This window comes from Bombina bombina, chromosome 7 (assembly GCF_027579735.1).
Source record: "Bombina bombina isolate aBomBom1 chromosome 7, aBomBom1.pri, whole genome shotgun sequence".
Taxonomy (NCBI): Eukaryota; Metazoa; Chordata; class Amphibia; order Anura; family Bombinatoridae; genus Bombina; species Bombina bombina.
The window spans coordinates 871,836-886,782 of record NC_069505.1 but is presented as its reverse complement, the minus strand read 5'-3'; the positions used below and the strand labels follow the sequence as shown (position 1 = coordinate 886,782).

General features: G+C 43.8%; 1 protein-coding gene across 2 annotated transcripts in view; it reads left to right on the top strand.

The window, feature by feature from the left end:
- The window catches only part of LGALS12 (galectin 12), a 129,346-nt gene that overhangs the window by 113,134 nt on the left and 1,265 nt on the right, over nt 1-14,947 (top strand). The window lies entirely within an intron of this gene.

Sequence of the window (14,947 nt, the reverse complement as noted above, 5' to 3'; positions counted from 1 at the left end):
ATTTCACATCACTTTCTGTCCTTGTGACAATTGGATTTTCAGTATTTTGGATTATCCTGGAAAGAAGGATTGTCGATAAAGCTCTATTTTCTCTGTATGTAAGTACGAGTTGTACTTAAGTCGGATGTCTGTAACCCAAAGACTGTCTGTACAGGCAAAAAATACGTGCAGGACACATACCAGGTATAGATCTCAATCCCAGAAACGCCAACAAACACTTCTATATAGTTACTTAAATAGTGACAGAAAAGACTTGACCCTTCCACTCAGTACCTGCTTAAATAAAGACACAACACCAACATGGGGTACAAAGGCCGCAGCTTTTTATTTATAAACATATCCAAAACCAATCATTACCAAACAATGGTTAAAACCACACAAGGCTTGCCCATAGCAGTCCCATCTTCCCATTCTCCAACACCTTACCCACCAACCTCTCTTCTGCCTCTCCAGGAGGTACCCCTAACTGCTATTCCTTGGCAAGCACTCCGCCCAACTGCTGCGACTTACTTCACCTATCTACAGGGAGGGAGGGAGCTTCTTCCCCCATGGACCTTGTTAACTAAATTGGTGCTCTTTCTGGGTCCCCACCTCTCACCTAAATAGTGCTCCTTCCAGCCCCTCCTACCCCCACTCCTGACCTATCAGTTGTCCTTGACCTACGTTAGGGTCACATGCCCCTACGTAGTAGGCACTCCTCCAGGGCTCCATGACCCTTCCACTCGGTACCTGCTTAAATAAAGACACAACACCAACATGGGGTACAAAGGCCGCAGCTTTTTATAGCGGTCCCATATTCCCATTCTCTAACACCTTACCCACCAACCTCTCTCCTGCCTCTCCAGGAGGTACCCCTAACTGTTATTCCTAGGCAAGCACTCCGCCACCGGCAAAGGCCTACCGCCGTGCCCCGCCAACCAAATCCAAGACCATTGTAACCCCTTCCTTTAAATTGAAATTAAACAAATGTACTTCATTCAAGTGAACCCCATCTTGAAGGAAAAAACACTTACCCGAGTCCCCCAAACTCCACATGCCGTAAAGACAGCCCACCTAACCTCTTAACGAAACTACTCATCATCCTATTGATCTTCCTTCGAGATGCCTACAACCTAACCACATCCCACGCCGCTCTCCATGCCAATCTCGGCTCAATCTCTGACCACAATAACACCAAGCCCGGGAAAAGTTCCAACAGCCTCCTTACATCCCTCTTCATACCATCCACTAAGTCCTTTTGGGACATGAACCCTTAATCATTCCCCCCAGCATGTATTAACAGTACCTCAGGCGGCTTGAACAAACGAGCGTACTCCACTACCTTCACCAACAACTGATCCCACCTCATGCCTCTGAAACCTAGCCAGCGGATGATGACTTCCTCTGGCGACCACCCAAGCTGTCCCTCACCATCTTTAACCGCTGCAGCTTTCCTTGCCCAGTAGATATACGAATAGCCCGTCAACCAACACTGCACAGGACCTGTATAAACAACAACAACAACAGCAACATTAACAGCTGATCAACGTTGGTCTAACATATGACATATAACTATTAAAAACCCACCTGCCAATCCTCTTTTTCTTTCATGTAATTGGCAAGAGTCCATGAGCTAGTGACGTATGGGATATACATTACTACCAGGAGGAGCAAAGTTTCCCAAACCTCAAAATACCTATAAATACACCCTCCACCACACCCACAATTCAGTTTTACAAACTTTGCCTCCTATGGAGGTGGTGAAGTAAGTTTGTGCTAAGATTTCTACGTTGATATGCGCTTCTCAGCATGCTGAAGCCCGGTTCCTCTCAGAGTACAGTGAATGACAGAGGGATGTGAAGGGAGTATCACCTATTGAATACAATGGTCATCCTAACGGGGATCTATTTCATAGGTTCTCTGTTATCGGTCGTAGAGATTAATCTCCTACCTCCCTTTTCAGATCGACGATATACTCTTATATACCATTACCTCTACTGATTCTCGTTTCAGTACTGGTTTGGCTATCTACTTTATGTAGATGAGTGTCTTATGGTAAGTATATTTCCTTTATTTAGACACTCTCAGCTATGGTTTGGCACTTTAAATGTAAAGTTCTAAATATAATGTTTGTACTTATATTTGCCATGATTCAGGTTTATCAGTATATTTCCTTTTTTTGCAGACTGTCAGTTTCATTTGGGAAATGCATATTAAAAAAAAAAAAAAAAGGAAATTTTTTCTTACCTTCAATTTTCAAATTGACTTTCTTTCTAAATTGTGGGCTGTTAGGCTTGCGGGTACGCAAAATGCTAAAATTTATTGCGTCATTCTTGGCGCAAGACTTTTTTGGCGCGAGAATTACATTTGTTGACGTATTTTCGTCATTTCCGGCGTCTTAGTTGGCGCCGAGAATTTTCACATAGTTGCGTCATCTATGACACTTGTGTTTGTTGCAGACATTCTTGGCGCCAAAAAATATTTTGTCAGTTGTGGGCGTCATACTTGGCGCCAGATTTCTGACATTATTTAAATCTTTGTTTCATTCTGGTTTCCAGAGGCTTATTTTGTTTGCATTTTTTTTCCCATTCCTGAAACTGTCATTTAAGGAAATTGATATTTTGCTTTATTTGTTGATTTTTCTCTTACATTTGCAAGATATCTCAAAAAGCTGTTCCTGTATCAGAAAATACTGTGGGATTCCTGATGACTGATATCAGTTCTACCAAAGCTAAGTTCATTTATTTTAATGTTATGAATTTTTATCTTTAGCTATGGTTTGTAATAAGTTATCATGATAAACTTTTACATGCAGAGTCCATTAGTATTAATGCTTTATATATTGCTATTCTTTTAACATCTAATGTACAAGATATACCTAGGAATTTATAAGAATATTTTTCTGATTCTATTCTAAGGCTTTGTCTACCATTCCACCTTCTAATAAAATGTAAAGTTTTTTTTTTTTAAACTTCTCATTTAGTTGATGAATATTCAAATGACCGACAATATACTGAATTATCCTTCTCTGATGATGATTTATCTCATTCAGAATATCCTTCATCAGATATTGACACTAACAAATTTACTTTTTTACTTTTAAATAGAGTACATTCGTTCTTTGTTGAAAAGGTGTTGATTATTTTGGATATTGAGGAGACTAGTCCTTTTGATTTTAAGAATAGAAAAGAATAATACAGCGCTAAAATCCAAAGGTTTATCTAAGCCACTCTCCTGCCACCTCCCCTAGATGGCAAAATTATAAAACTCAACAAAAAACGTAAATGAGAGGGCGCTAAAAGCTAAGAGAAACCAGCACACTTAATCAGCATTAATTAGGCATCCATAATGAAGAAAACAATACACCAAGTAATTTAAAAGGTTTACTATCAAAGATAAATTGCACAATATGCGGGACGTCTCCCTGCAAAGGATAAATATTACAAATAAAATAAATCAAAAGAAAAGTACTATATGAAATACCACCCTAAAAATTAAAAAATGTAAAAATGAAAAAATATCAAAAATCAAAAAACAAAAATCTAAAAAACAATATTGCTGGCTAAGAGAATATCCAATCAAAGGAATCGTCAAATGTTCCTCTTTATTGCTGTGGGATCCAGTGTGTATCATTGTTGGAAAGCAAATGTTGCTAGTTAGAAAGTGTCAATATAGTAGTTACTCCTTATGTTTGTATCAACTCTTCAAGTGTTAACACATATTGCAATTATTTCCCATAATCTTATGTGTAGGCCAAAATACTGCTTCAGTATATGCAGAATGTGCAGTAGGTGAAACTTTGTTTATCAAAAAGGTATATTTGGATCACTTCAGATAAATGAGTATTGACTCCGTGAGCCTTGTTCGTCAGTCACTAATTATCAGTATTGTATACACTTCTCACCTTAACAGCCTGCTATATGTCAGTTTACTTAGCAAAACGACTTATACTTTTTACTGGAATTTTTCCTCGCCAAGCGCGATGACACTCTTGAACGGCTGTGTGCCAGATGATCACTTTTGACAGGCAGCTTGGGGTAATACCGGAATCTTTTCCTCGCCAAGTTCGATGACAATCTTGAACAGCTGTGTATCAGATGACCACACTTGACAGGCAGCTGGGGTAATGCCGGAATCTTTTCTTCTCCGAAACCGTTACCTCTCCAGTCAGCGTCTTTCGAGATTTTCACCTCCGTTGGTTATATGCAGCTGTAGCAAAAGGGTAATCAGCTGAGCTGATATTGTGAAGCAACCTCCGCTCTTAGCGTATTTCACGCGCGGGTAATCTACTAGGTACCTAGTTGTAAGTTCTTGACAGGGTCAGCAACTCTCTTTCTCTACGCGTTTCACCCGTGTAGATGGGCTTTCTCACGGAGGTGAAAATCTCGAAAGACGCTGACTGGAGAGGTAACGGTTTCGGAGAAGAAAAGATTCCGGCATTACCCCAGCTGCCTGTCAAGTGTGGTCATCTGATACACAGCTGTTCAAGATTGTCATCGAACTTGGCGAGGAAAAGATTCCGGTATTACCCCAAGCTGCCTGTCAAAAGTGATCATCTGGCACACAGCCGTTCAAGAGTGTCATCGCGCTTGGCGAGGAAAAATTCCGGTAAAAAGTATAAGTCGTTTTGCTAAGTAAACTGACATATAGCAGGCTGTTAAGGTGAGAAGTGTATACAATACTGATAATTAGTGACTGACGAACAAGGCTCACGGAGTCAATACTCATTTATCTGAAGTGATCCAAATATACCTTTTTGATAAACAAAGTTTCACCTACTGCACATTCTGCATATACTGAAGCAGTATTTTGGCCTACACATAAGATTATGGGAAATAATTGCAATATGTGTTAACACTTGAAGAGTTGATACAAACATAAGGAGTAACTACTATATTGACACTTTCTAACTAGCAACATTTGCTTTCCAACAATGATACACACTGGATCCCACAGCAATAAAGAGGAACATTTGACGATTCCTTTGATTGGATATTCTCTTAGCCAGCAATATTGTTTTTTAGATTTTTGTTTTTTGATTTTTGATATTTTTTCATTTTTACATTTTTTAATTTTTAGGGTGGTATTCCATATAGTACTTTTCTTTTGATTTATTTTATTTGTAATATTTATCCTTTGCAGGGAGACGTCCCGCATATTGTGCAATTTATCTTTGATAGTAAACCTTTTAAATTACTTGGTGTATTGTTTTCTTCATTATGGATGCCTAATTAATGCTGATTAAGTGTGCTGGTTTCTCTTTCCTTTTGATTTTAAGGTTAGCTAACATTTAAATTCTGCTTATTAACCTCCTGTGGTTACTTCAGAGGTTTTTTTCCCAGTTCCCGATACTAGGGAATGGAATAGGCCTGGGACTTCTTTAATTCCTTCTTTAAGGTTTTTAAATTGTATCCTTTGCCAGCAGTTTGTTTGGAGTTCTGGGGAAAGATCCCCAAAGTTAATGGGGCTATCTCTACTCTTGCTAAACATACTACTATTCCTATGGAAAATAGTATTTATTTTAAAGATCCTTCAGATGGGAAACTTGTATCTTATCTAAGGAAAATTATTTTATTTTCAGGTCCTTTTGTTAGGCCTGCAATTTATTTGGCTGATGTTGCAGCTGTTTCATCTTTTTTGGTTGGATACTTTAGCGCAACAAGTATCGGATTATGATTTGTTTAGCATTGTTAAGTTGATCAACATGCTAATAATTTCATTTGTGATGTCATTTTTTGATATTTTCACAGTTGAGGTTAAATCTGTCTTTAGCTATTTTAGCTAGAAGAACTTTGTGACTTAAATCTTGGAATGCTAATTTGATTTCTATAATCCAGATTTCTATTTTTCCAAGGTAATAAATTATTTGGTTCACAATTGGATTCAATACTTTCATCTGTTATTCTGGGGAAGGGAGTTTTTTGGCTTCAAGATTAAGTTCTAAGAGTAAATCTTAAGCTTATATTAGTTTTTGTTCTTAAAAAAGAACAGAAACCTATTTCTTCCCCAAGTAACATGTTTCTAATTGGAAGTTTTCTTCAAATGGAATGAATTCAAGCCATTTAAAAGATCAAAGTCAGCCCTCAAATTCGCATGAAGGTGCGGCCTTTATTCCAGCTTAGCTGGTACGGGGCAGGTTAAGACTTTTTCTAAAGTTGTTTGGTTCAATTCGGTCCAAACTTCTTAGATTTGGGTACAGAATAGGATTCAGAGTAAGACCGCCTGTGAGAAGTCTTTTTCTCTCTAGCATATCCTAGCTATTCCAGTAAAGGCTTAGACTTTCCTGAAGTGTGTTTCAGACCTGGAGTTATCTGGGATATTCATACCAGTTCCATTTCAGGAACGGGGTCTGGGGTTTTGTTCAGAACTATTCATTGTCCCAAAGATAGATTATCTTTTTGATTTGTCATGTACAGTACCATCTTTCAGAATGGTGTTTATATGGTCTATTCTGCCTTTTGGTCAGCAAGGGCATTATTTGCCTACAATAGACTTACAGGATGCATATATTCATATTCTGTTTTCATTCAGATTATTTTCATTTTCTGAGATTCTCTTTCTTAGACAAGCATTACCAATTTGTTGCTTTTCCTTTCTGGCCTAGCGACAGCTCTAGGAATCTTTTCAAAAGGTTCTTGGCATTTTCCTTATTTGGACAATATTGTGGTATTTGCTCAGTCTTTTCGTTCTGCAGAATCTCATACGTTTCATCTTCTGTTGTTTCTTCAAGGACATGGTTGGAGGATCTTTTTAACAAAAGTTCCTTGATTCTTCAAGACAAGGGTCACCTTTTTTTTGTTTCCAGATAGATTGTGTCAATGTCTTTGTTTCTAGCAGACAAGAGACAATTTTTATTGGGTTCAGCTTGTCGGAACCTTTAGTCTCTATTATTTCCTTCAGTAGCTATATGCATCAAAGTTTTTGGTCTCATGACTGCAGCATTGGATTCGATTCTCTTTGCTCATTTTCATATGAAACCTTTCCAGTTTTTAATACTGACTTAATGGTGCAGGGATTATTCTAGGATATCACATTTAATATCCTTGAATCCCAATATTCAACTATCTCTGACTTGGTGGTTAGATCACCATCTTATAGTTCTACGGGTCTCTTTGGTTCATCCAACCTGGACCGTGATCACAACAGATGCGAGTCTTTTAGGTTGGGAAGCTGTCTGAGGATCTCTGACAGCACAAGGGGTTTGGAAATCTCAAGAGGCGAGATTATCTATCAATATTTTGGAACTCTGTGCGATTCTCAGAGTTCTTCAGTTTTTTGGCTTCTATTTGAAGAGACGTTTATTGGTTTTCAGTCAGACAATGTCACAACTGTGGCGTATGTCAATCATTAGGGTGGGAATCTTAGTCCTCAGGCTATGAAATAAGTATTTTGGATACTTGCTTGGGCAAAATTCAGCTCCTGTCTAATTTCTGCGGTCCATATCCCAGGTTTAGACAATTGGGAAGCGGATTATCTTTATCATCAAGCTTTACACCTGGGAGGATGGTCTCTTCACCCAGATGTCTTTTTTTCAAGTTGTTCAGATGTGCAGGCTTCCAGACATAGATCTGATGGCATCTCATCTAAACAAGAAACTTCCCAGGTACCTATCTAGATCCAGGGATCCTCAGGCGGAAGCAGTGGATGCATTGACACTTCCTTGGAGTTATCAACCTGCTTATATTTTTCTGCCTCTAGTTCTTCTTCCAAGAGTGATTTTCAAAATCATCATGGAGTAATAGTTTGTGCTGCTGGTGGCTCCAGCATGGCCGCTCAGGTTTTGGTATCTGGATCTTGTTCAAATGTTCAGTTGCCAACCTTGGCCATTTCCATTAAGGCCAGGCCTTATATCTCAAGGTTTGTTTTTCCATCAGGATCTCAAATCATTAAATTTGAAGGTATGGAGATTGAACGCTTAGTCATAGAGGTTTCTCTGACTCAGTGATTAATACTATGTTGCAGGCTCGTAAATCTGTGTCTAGAAAGATTTATTACAGAGTTTGGAAGACTTATATTTCATGGTGTTCTTCTCATAATTTCTCTTGGCATTCTTTTAGAATTCCTAGAATTTTACAGTTTCTTCAGGATGGTTTAGATAAGGGTTTGTCTGCAAGTTGCTTGAAAGGACAAATCTCTGCTCTTTCTGTTCTGTTTCACAGAAAAATTGCTAATCTTCCTGACATTCGTTGTTTTGTAGAGGCTTTGGTTCGTATCAACCTGTCATTAAGTCAATTTCTCCTCCTTGGAGTCTTAATTTGGTTTTGAGAGCTTTACAGGCTCCTCCGTTTGAGCCTATGCATTCTCTAGACATTAAATTACTTTCTTGGAAAGTATTGTTTCTATTGGCCATCTCTTCTGCTAGAAGAGTTTCTGAATTATCTGCTCTTTCTTGTGTCACCTTTTCTGATTTTTCATCAGGATAAGGTCGTTTTGCGGACTTCATTTAAATTTGTACCTAAAGTTGTGAATTTCAACAACATTAGTAGAGAAATTGTTGTCCCTTCATTGTGTCCTAATCCTAAGAATTCTTTGGAAAGATCTTTGCATTCTTTGGATGTGGTAAGAGCTTTGAAATATTATGTTGAAGCTACTAAGGATTTCAGAAAAACTTCTAGTCTATTTGTTATCTTTTCTGGTTCTAGGAAAGGTCAGAAGGCTTCTGCCATTTCTTTGGCTTCTTTGTTAAAACTTTTGATTCATCATGCTTATTTGGAGTCGGGTAAATCCCCGCCTCAGAAGATTACGGCTCATTCTACTAGGTCAGTTTCTACTTCCTGGGCTTTTAAGAATGAAGCTTCTGTTGATCAGATTTGCAAAGCAGCAACTTGGTCTTCTTTGCATACTTTTACTAAATTCTACCATTTTGATGTTTTCTCTTCTTCAGAAGCAGTTTTTTGGTAGAAAAGTTCTTCAGGCAGCTGTTAGTTTGATTCTTCTGCTTATAATTTCAGTTTTTTTCATTATAAGATTAAAACTTTTTTGATTTGGGTTGTGGATTTTTTTTTCAGCGGAATTGGCTGTCTTTATTTTTATCCCTCCCTCTCTGGTGACTCTTGCGTGGAGTTCCACATCTTGGGTATTTGCTATCCCATACGTCACTAGCTCATGGACTCTTGCCAATTACATGAAAGAAAACATAATTTATGTAAGAACTTACCTGATAAATTCATTTCTTTCATATTGGCAAGAGTCCATGAGGCCCACCCTTTTTGTGGTGGTTATGTTTTTTTGTATAAAGCACAATTATTCCAATTCCTTGTTTCACTCCTTTCTTATCACCCCACTTCTTGGCTATTCATTAAACTGAATTGTGGGTGTGGTTCGGGGGTGTATTTATAAGCATTTTGAGGTTTGGGAAACTTTGCCCCTCCTGGTAGGAATGTATATCCCATACGTCACTAGCTCATGGACTCATGCCAATATGAAAGAAATTAATTTATCAGGTAAGTTCTTACATAAATTATGTTATCCCTGCAACCTCTATTCCCAATGTGTGAGCCTCCGTAGCTGCCCCTATCCTAAACGAATGTGTCCCAAACTCCCCCAGCTCCCAACCCCTAAACTGACACATCTCTTAAAAACTGCCTGAAATTGAAACTGCGATAGAGACGACCCGTCTCTATGGATAAACAGCGGACCCCCAAATTGGGGACTCACCATCGCATACTCCTGGAACCCCTGAACCGGACAACATGACCCTCCCATAGCCTTCAGAGTTATCTGGCACCCATTTCCCACTTGGTCCGTTTTAGATTTTCTCAACCAAATAGGCCCCATCACGTACTGCCACATCTGCCATCTGAATCCCCCCTTTATCCTTTCTGCTCTTCCCCACCAACTCCGATATTCAAAAAGCCCCGAAAAATGCCACTACGAAAGCAAGCTTAAACAATCTCACCTCAAAATCCGAAGAACATGTGTCCTGCAAATTGCCCACTATTTTTGTCAACACCGCAAATACCACGGGCCTCCTCCCATCCTGCACTTTCTTCCCCTTACACAAACCTCTCGCCGCTAGCCTCGCCAAAAACTTTTTTGTCCCATCCTCCAGCCCCATAAGTTGCCACAGAAATGACATCGCTGCCAGCCTTCTTCTCACCATTGATCTTGAAATCCCCCTTCACTGCCAAATCAACATCCAGTCCAGCAAAGCCATTACCCTATCATCAGGTGATTGAATCCTCCCCCAGCTTTGCAAAAATTTAAACCACAGAGCCCATACCTGCGTATATGCCTTCCAGGTCCGTGGAGCACTGCTCCCCTCACCATATTCAACCTGCCATGAATGCTCTCTCCCATAAAGTCACCGGACACTGCATTCCGGTCTCCTCCGCCTCCGGAGCCAACCACCGAAAACGCTCCCACTGCAAACGGGAAAGAGCGTCAGCCACATTATTCTCTTTATCTGGCACATGCACAGCACGAAAAAAGACATTGCATTTTAAGCATTTCAAAACAAACGTAACAAATGGACCACTGGCAGAGAGGAGGCAGACAAACGATTAATAGCTAACACCACATCCATATTATCTGAATGAAACGTAACCCTCTTATTCGCCAAAAGGTGCGGCCATACCTCCAAAGCCACCACCAATGGGAACAATTCCAGATACACCAAGTTCTTTGTCAATCCTACTTGAACCCACTTCTCAGGCCATTGCCCCAAACACCATTTTCCTTGCAAGTAGGCCCCAAAACCAACTGCCCCTGCCGCATCCGTGTACAAATGCAGCTCCGTCTCAGCCACCATGGCCTCCTGCACCAGTGCCTTCCCATTGAAATTTTGCAAGAACTGTTTCCAAATCACCAAATCCTCCTTGAGCTCGGCCCCCAATCGAATCCTATGTGAAGGCTCCTGCACCCCTGCCGTTGCCAGTGACAATTTCCTTGTAAAGATCCTCCCCACCAGAATGATTCTACATGCAAAATTAAACTCGCCGATCAGCGATTGCAACTCCCTCAACCGTAGCTTCCGCTTCCCCAATGCCTCCTCAATCGCCTCCACCAAGTCTCTTACTTTTACCGCTGGTAGACTACATTCCATCCGCATCGAGTCAACTTGGATCCCCAAGAAGCTCAAGCACGTGGACGGGCCCTCCGTCTTCTCGGCTGCAACCAGAATCCCAAACTGATCCTCCACCTCCATGAAGTCTGCCATCAGATGTTCACAATCCCCCGATCCCTCCGGACCAGCAAATAAAAAATCATCTAAATAGTGGACCACGGAGTCCAACCCAGACTTCTGTCTAACCACCCACTCCACGAAACAGCTGAATTTCTCAAAATATGCGCATGAGATCGAGCAGCCCATAGGAAGGCAGAGGTCCACAAAATATGCCCCTTCGAAATTGCAACCCAGCAGGTGATGACACCGCGGGTGCACTGGCAACAGCCGAAAGGCTGCCTCCACATTCCCCTTGGCCATCCACGCTCCTACCCCCGCTGCCCGCATGAGCTCTACCGCTCTGTCAAAAGATGCATAGCGAACTGCTGCCACCTCCGGATCAATCCCATCATTCACCGACTCCCCTTTGGGATACGATAAGTGATGAATCATCCGAAACTGACCTTCAGCCTTCTTAGGTACCACACCCAGAGGAGAAACCCTCAAGTTAACCAACGGAATCTCCCTGAATGGGCCCGCCATTCTGCCCAACGCAATCTCCTTCCCCAATTTTCCCCTCACCACCTCCGGAAACATCCTAGCCGATTTCAAATTCCCATGAGCCCGAAAACCCCCCTTCTCTTCAAATGGTATCCAGAACCCTGAGCTGAAGCCAGTTAACAGCAGCTCCGCGTCCAGCTTCCCCTTCCGCCCCCTAGCGTACCGTCTTAACCAAGGCACCAACTCTGACCTTCACCGGCGTCCTGGCCCTGTGTAACCACACCCCCAGGTTTGGCCGGTCCTCTCCCTCTCTTGAAGCACTTTGAGAACCCGTGATTTCCCCCACAACCTGAGCATTCATGTTTATACTTACACGACCCCCCAAATCTGCACTGGCCATCGTTGAACTGGAAACAAAGGCCTTTTCTGAGTGCCACTGCCGCCGTGGTTCCGGCTCCTCTGGTCCCCTTCCCCCCCCGGGCCTCGAAAGGACTGCCCTCCTCAAAGTGGCGTCATCATCTCCAACCAGATCCCCATGTCCCGATCATCCCCCTTCATGTCTGGTCACACAGCTATCCTCTGCCAAAACTGCTCATCGTCATCCCTCCGTACGTCAGATATGCCGCCGATATTTCGTCAAAGTAACAAAACAATGCCGAACCCTGTTCCGGGAACTTTTCCGCTGTTACACTAGCCAATATGCAAAAGGCCCGAGACCAATTCCCAAATGTCTTCGGCAGCTTCCTGTACCTCTTTTTGCGCTCCTCCTCCTCTTTTTGCGCTCCTTCTCCTCTTTCTTCCCTTGCTCCACCTTCAGGTCCTCCTTGATCTCCACGAATTGCTTAAGCGGGAGCAATGAAAAGATCTCCAAGAATTCCTGCCTCCAAATCTTCTCCTTAACATCTTGGGACAGATGAATCCCCAGCGGCCCAATCGTGCACAAACACGGCCTGGTCATGGCAACCTCTGCCACATTAATGGAGCCCCCTGCAACATTGGCTGCCGCCGCTCCCCAGGTGCACCCTGAACCCCCCCCCCTGCTGATTCCAAACCCCTGCAACTGTACCCCCTTCATTCACCACATTGCTTCTCTACCTGCGCTACCAAATCCTTCAAACCTTTCAATAACGTTGCCACCCCCTCAGAAGCATTACCCACACTGCTTGTGCCTACAGATGGAACTGGAGTTACCCCAGACACCTCACCTGTGCTCGTAGGTGCCGTCGCAGGTCCTGAGCTGATGGCCGTCCTGCTCCCTCGCCTTTCTGCCCTTCTCCTCTCCACCGACCTCCGATCCGCTCTCTCTGTTCCTGTCCTCTCAGCCGAGCACGCCCTGGGCCTAGATCTCCCTCTCTCTACGCTACTGCCTCTCCTCGGAGACCTCTCCAACCTGCCCCAGGTAGGGGAAGCATGCCGATTCCTTCTCCTCCTATCCTCCACTGGGGAATGGGTCCTATCCCGCCGTCTCACTGCTCCTGACCTGCTACTTCTCTGGCTGCTACGCCTAGTGCCGTCTCCTGCCTGTGAAGAGAGTGCATCATCAAGGCCAGTCCCTCCAGACCACCCCGAACCAGTCCTGCCCCCGCTGCCACTGCTCCTCTGCTCCTGGCCCGTCTCCTGGTTGGGCCCCCTACTACTTCCTTCCCCTGTGGCACCAGGAGCCACAATTTGCAACAATTGAGCTAAAACCCTCATGTCGCCTACCTGGTCCACCGTAACTGCTACGACATCCCCGCCACCTTGCTGCGGCTCCTCAAACTCATTGTAGGAATCCTCCAAGAAAATGGTATCCATATCCGCCTCATTGAAGTCTGGCTCCCATATAGGCGACCCCTGTTCCACAGGTTTGCTGTCCCCGCTCCTGCCCGACACTCTCCTGCCTGCTGCATTGTCACAGGGGGGGGGGGGAGGTGCAAACACAATGACACATATTATTACCCTAATCACCACAAATGCCTACCCCCACCCCGACCCTTTACTTGTTATTCTAATTCTCCCCCCCCTTTTCTTTTCTTTTCTTTTTTTTTTGAAAAAAAACCCTTACGCCCGGAAAAAACGGGGGGGGGGGGGGGGGTTTGGAGGAAAAGGAAAAGAGAAAAAGGGGGGGAGTGGAGAGAGACTGAATATCCACATGCCCAAACACAATTCAGCCTAGCGTACTGCATAAACCATCCAAACGCTTGCATCAAGCTCCACCAGCTTCCTTGCTACTTTTCCCCCTTCTATTTACTTTTTTTTTTTTTTAAACAGATGCCCCCCCCACCCATGTTTAAGGCCCCTTGACCTGCCCATCCCAAACACCTGCCTGGAACCACCACCCCACACCCCTCCTATCTCTAACTCTACCTGCCTATGTCTGCTTTCCCCATACCTCCTAGCCCAGGGGTCAGCAACCTTCGGCTCCCAGATGTTTTGGAACTACATTTCCCATGATGCTGAGACACTCTTTAGGCTATCTGAGCATCATGGGAAATGTAGTTACAAAACATCTGGGAGCCGAAGGTTGCTGACCCCTGTCCTAGCCCATCTCACTGGCCTACCAATTCCTGCCTACCCCAACCCTCTAATTTACAAAGACCCCTTGCAGCCTACTACAGCTGCCGATATGCCACTGTGGCCACTCCCCCCCCAATCCCATTTCATACCCCTTTTTTGAACCCAGCGCCACTTTATCTACAGTGGGGGGTTTATAACGGTGGCCTGCAATCCTCCAACATTACCCCCCCGGTGCTTATCCCACACCTTATTCCCCTTTCACAGAACAGCCCTCCAAGTAACCCCCGTTATGAAATTACCCCCTTGCAGTCCTTCTCCGTGTGCCTCCAGACCTGTTATGTCCCCCACAGTCTACCGCCACACTACGCCTCCTACTGCCACACTCGCACCTCTTACCTGCTCCCGCTCCCCTCGCCTTCCGTCCTCTGCCGCCCGACCGCCGGGCGGTGACGTCATCCACCTGGCCTCCATCAAGCTGCTCCGGTCCATCTGCTCCTGCCGCCACTGCCTGCGGCATTGCTGCTCCTGAGACCTCCACTTCATTCTCCTGCCGCCTCTGGAACACGACCCACGAGTCCTGAGTCTGCTCGACACCTCCAGGCTAAGCCGCACCGGAGGTCTAGCCCTCCTGGCTGGCCTGCTGCCAGGCCGTGCTGTCCTGCCTCGATCGACCGGATCCGTTCTCCCAGGCGGCACAATGCCCGCCGTCACCATCTGCTCTTGCAACCAGTCGATGCCCCTGATTTGTGCCAGGGCTGTAACTGTCCTGAGCAAGTCTCGCAAAGCCGCCATAATGCAAGGTACGTGGTGGAAAAAACAGCTAGCTTCTTCCCCCATGGACCTTGTTAACTAAATTGGCGCTCTTTC